This window comes from Eumetopias jubatus, unplaced genomic scaffold, assembly GCF_037043125.1.
Source record: "Eumetopias jubatus isolate StellerSeaLion01/CBP00866 unplaced genomic scaffold, mEumJub1_p1.0 scaffold_4, whole genome shotgun sequence".
Lineage (NCBI taxonomy): Eukaryota > Metazoa > Chordata > Mammalia > Carnivora > Otariidae > Eumetopias > Eumetopias jubatus.
In genome coordinates, this window is record NW_028274810.1 from 147,358,893 (window position 1) to 147,364,146 (window position 5,254).

Consider the following 5,254-nt stretch of genomic DNA (forward strand, 5'->3'; position numbering starts at 1 on the left):
CGGGACAGAGAGAATCTCAAGCAGGCTTCACCCCCAGTATGGAGCCCTACTCCGCGCTCAATTTTACGACCCTGAGATCATGACCTGAGCCGAAGCCAAGAGTGGGTCGCTCAACTGACTGAGACACCTAGGCGCCCGATTAATTAATTTTTCTTTTATAAAAAATTATTTTATTCGAATATAGTTGACGTACAATGTTGCATTAATTTCAGGTGTACAACATAGTGCTTCAACTTCCTCTATGCTATGCTCTGCGCACCACAAACGTAGCTCCCATCTGTCACCATACAATTGCTATTACAACACCATTGACTATATTCCCTATAGGCATTGAAATTTTTAATGAGCAGTGGTTCCCTGAATTGGGAACCACTTCTCTAAAGCCAAAGTATATCCTGTGCTTGGGAGAAAGTGTAAGGTTGTCAGATTTATCGAAGAAAAATAAAAGTATTATATGAGACATCCTTATACAAAAAAGTTATTTGCCTAAAATTATAATTTACTTCGGGCACCTGGGTGGCTCAGTCGGTTAAGTGTGTGCCTTCAGCTCGAGTCAGGATCCCAGGGTCCTGGGATGGAGCCCCACATCCGGGCTCGCTGCTCAGCGGGAAGCCTGCTTCTCCCCCCTCCCTGCTTGTGCTTTCTCTCTCTCAAATAAATAAATAAAATATTTTTAAAAAATAAAATTATAATTTTCTGGGTATTACATATTTTATCTGACAATCCTAAGAGGGAAAGAAAACTGTTTGAAATGGATAGAAGATTGAAATTTTAAAATGAACAAGGCAGAATCTTAATGACTAAGAGTAACTGTTTAATAATAAAAAGCTGACTGAGACATTAGGGAATTGGGCTGATCTGTCAAAGTAGCTGCTCCTCAGTCAGAAATGAGTTTGACATAAGTACAGTTTAGGAGCAATTTCAGGAAAAATACAACCATCTCATGTTTATGCCCCTGGTGAATTAAGACTCCCAATAAGCCAGTCATATCATTCTAACCAGTAACCTTGCCTCAGAGATGAACAAACAAGCCTAGAGAGTTTATGTGATTTGTGCACATTCAACACAGTTGGTAAGTGATAGCGCCAGGCTTGAAAGTCAATTTGACTTAAAAAAAAAAATAAAAAGAGTAGAAAGTTCTTTCTACTGTGTCGTAATGGCTGTCAGACGTTTTCTTTGACACCAGTAATACTGCACTAGGAGAGTGATTCCCTAAAACACAGCTGACCTATACAAATAGCCTTTACGGCAGGAAGAGGGCAGGCAGTGGTGGGATTGTTAATTCCGGAGACTTGGGGGAGCCCAGACCCTGCAGACTGGTCCTATTCCCGCCCTCCTGCCCTGCTGTAGGGGAGCCGGGTGAGGGGCTGAGCCGGGGACACTCCTGTCTCCTTGTGTTCTCAGTTGCTGAGCAGCCAAATGGCGGTGACCGCTTGAATGTTTATTTTGTGGCAATTTGCTACTCCTTCATGGTGTCTACTGCTTATATTTCTGTGTTTTAATTAAACGCCATCTCACTGTGCCTGTACTTGTTGTGCTTGAGCTCCGGGACTGTTTCAGTAAAGGGTACAATTTTGTATATCAAATGGCGAAAAATAAACAAAACCACCTGTTCTGCAAGCCCGAGTACTGCCAAGTGTGGAGCTCTCCACCCGCCCTCCCTCCCCTAGAGAGGGCTGGAGGTACACTGTCCCCATCCAAAGTCACCTAGACTGGGGGCTCCCAGCCTCAGGGCCTTGACTATGGGGGGCTGAGAAGAGCTGTGGCGACAGACGGGGGCAGCGGCTCAGGGTGTGGGGGGGAAGACAGACTGCTGAAGGCGGCCCGTCCCCAAATCACCTAAGTCGCACAGATGAATGTGAAGTGGGATAGAACCTACTCCGGAGTAATCCCAGCCTTCCCTCACCCGTTCCCACCACCTGTTAAGGGAAAATGTATCTTTTCCTCTTGAGCTTCCCTCTTTCCTCACCTGCATGGTGGATTCCACATTTGCCAGCCCGTGTCCCGGGATTCTGAGATCTGGGATAGGGAGAGGGGCTACAGAGACAGAGGACCAGAAACATGGGAAGGAAGAGAGAGGGAAATGCATGGGAGGGGCATGTGGGCTGTGCTGGGAGGAACATTTTTGGTAGAGTTAAGAGTGAGATACAAAGTATCAGGCTGGAAGACAAAGGGTATTTTTTTTTCCAAATAATTTATTGAGGTGAAATTCACATAACATAAAATTGACTATTTAAAGTGAACAATTCGGTGGCCTTTAGTTACATTCACAGTGTTGTGCATCCGCCATCTCTCTTTCCTAAATATTCTCACCTCTCCAAAGTGAAACCGTGAGGAAGGGTAGTTTAAGATGTTTTGACATGGATTGTGAATTGGATCCTTAATGTTCTTCAAGAGATCAGGCGAAGTAAACTCTTTCTATCTTATTGTTATTTATCATTTCTCTGTTATCTGTATAACTTCTCCCCCGCCCCAAACCTATCACTTGGCTATCATATTTTGCTAAGCATTTTCAACTTAATAGGTCAAATATGTCTTTTCTTTCAGGGGTTCAGGGTTTTCCATCCTGATAAGGAGAACTCTGATCCATATATTTACTTAGAGTTTCTTCTAAACTATTTATCATTTTATTTTATATAGATGTGAAAAGTCCTTAACGTGTCTAGAATTGTTTTGGCATATGACTGTAAGATGCGATGCAGTTTGTTGTTTTAGAGAATAGTAAGTTGAGCTAGTATCATTTGAGTAACCTATTTTTTCCCTGCTGACTTCAACTATCAACTCTGTTATATATTAAATGCTCGCGTGTACTGGGATCGATATTTTCAATCCCCTATGCTGTTCCTCTCCTGGTGGTTCTCTTCCTGTACTAGCACACAGTGATTTGATGACAAACGTCTTTTGGAGTGCTCTGATAGCCAATAAGTTTAGGCCTCCCTAACCATTATTCTTTTTCTTATTTTCTTCTCTTCTGGACATTTATTCTTCCATGTAAATTTTAAGTGCATTGTATCCAGTTAAAAAACAAAACGTGCTGGAAGCAAAGTGAGTCTATTAGAAGTCAAGTTGGTAGATCTCCTTGGTGGGAGGTATGGACCAGGAGGAAGCAGAATGGCGGAGTTCTAGGGACTGGTTATGTTATATTTCTTTACGGAGATGTTTGTTACATGGGCACATTTATGATTTGAACGCTTTTCTGTATGTATGCGATACTTCAAAATAAAAATTACTTACATTCAAAAAACCTTCTAGGATTATAATTGGGATTGTATTATATTTATATTTTGGGGGAGAATAAATTTTTTATGATATTAACTCTTCTGAACAAATTGTATAGTGTTAAAATTTATTCAGATTTTGTTTTATGTTTTTTAATATAATTTTTTCACATAGTTTTATACCTTTCTTTTATATTCATCCTTCAATATTTTGAAGATTTTGCCACTAAAATTACTTGAATTTTTTCTCTTATCTATTTTTTAGTGAACATGCTATAGTATAGAGAAGTGACTAATTTTTGTATGCATTTCTATAAGTCTTGCTATCATCAAATTCTTCATTAATTTGAGTTTGGTGTTTTTTGTTTTTTAAACTACAGCTTCCTAGGCTTTCTAGTAATGCAATCAAGTCATTGGTGGAAGAAAATATTGTCAAATATTTATGTCAGTTACTTAATTTAATGTTCTTACTGTATTTCCTACAAACATCCAAGGCAATGTTAAACAGTAATGTTAATAGCAGGTGTAAATCTGGAAAAAAAGAGAGAACTATGAGTGAAAAGAATTACTCCAATACCTTATTTCTTTTCAAATATTTATACTAATCACTTCATTTCCTTACCTTATTACATTTGTCTGAGTCTCTAAATCTCTAAGAAAAATGTTGAATTAAAATGACAATAGTGAACATTCTTGTCTGGTTCTTGGTTTTGTTTTAGATTTTATTTATTTATTTGAGAGAGAGAGTGACCGAGAGCACAAGCTGGGGAAGTGGCAGGCAGAGGGAGTGGGACAAGGCCCTCACAGAGCAGGGAGCCCAATACAGGGCTCGATCCCAGGACCCCAGGATCATGACCTGAGCAGAAGGCAGATGCTTAACTGACTGAGCCACCCAAGCACCCCATGTTTTTTTTTATTTTAATTGAAATGCTTTTGGTGTTTTGCTGATTAGAATGATATTGGCTATTGGTTTTTGACAGAGACTTTATTATATTTAACAACTATCATTTTGTTCTTATTTTCCTTAAAGCTTGAGTAGGGATGCTGCTGAATTTTATCAAATGCCTTTTCAGGAACTATTGATAAGATGATAAGCTTTTTCACCTTTAATTTACTGATGGAAATATTTATGTTGACAGGTTTCTTAATGTTGTGCTTTGTAATCCTAAATTCTGCTTAGTTACAGCGTATTATTACAGTGTATTATTCTTTTACCACATAGCTAGATTTTATTTGTTAATATTTTATTTAGAATTTTTGCATCTGTAGCTGTAAGTAAGATTGGCTTGTTTCCTTTTATGTATTATCTTGATCAGATTTTAGTCTTAAAATTATGCCTGCTTCACAACATAAATTGAGAAGCTTTCATTTTTTTCCATGGCTTTAAAAAGTTAATTAACATTGAAATTATCTGTTCTTTGAAGATTAGAAAACTGAGCTGTGGAACCATCTGTCTTGATGCCCTTTTTAATGGTAGAATCTTAATATCTTTCTTCTCTCTCTCACTATAATTAGTTATTCAGGTTTTCACTTCTTGGATTGATTTTGGTAATTTCCTCTAGATCTTCAAATTTTTTGTTCATAGAATTAGCATATAATCAATTATTATAATTATTTTAATCTCTTCTGTATCTGTGATGATGGCTCTTTTTCATTCCCTATCTTGTTTCTTTTTTGTTCTCTCTTTCCTTTAATCCGACGTGAGAGGGGGTTATCCATTTTGTTGAATTCCGTAATTCTTTAAATAAGAATTTCAGCTTGTAGTCCTTTGTTCTCCAAAGTCCATACAAGTTAGGCACTAGCTGCCCATACAGCAGAGTTGAATGCCAATCTGATTCTCCTTCCTTGTTCTTTTTACCTGTGAACCGGAAAGAGTCATTGCTTTACCTCTGGAATTCAGAAGTTTACCAAGGTATGCTTGGGTGTAGAATTTGTTAATGCTTGCAAGACAGTTATTGATCTTTCTTTGTCTGCAGGAAAGCTACTTGCTTTATTGTTTAATTATGGCCTATTTTCCCGCTGTCTCTCCTTCTTCT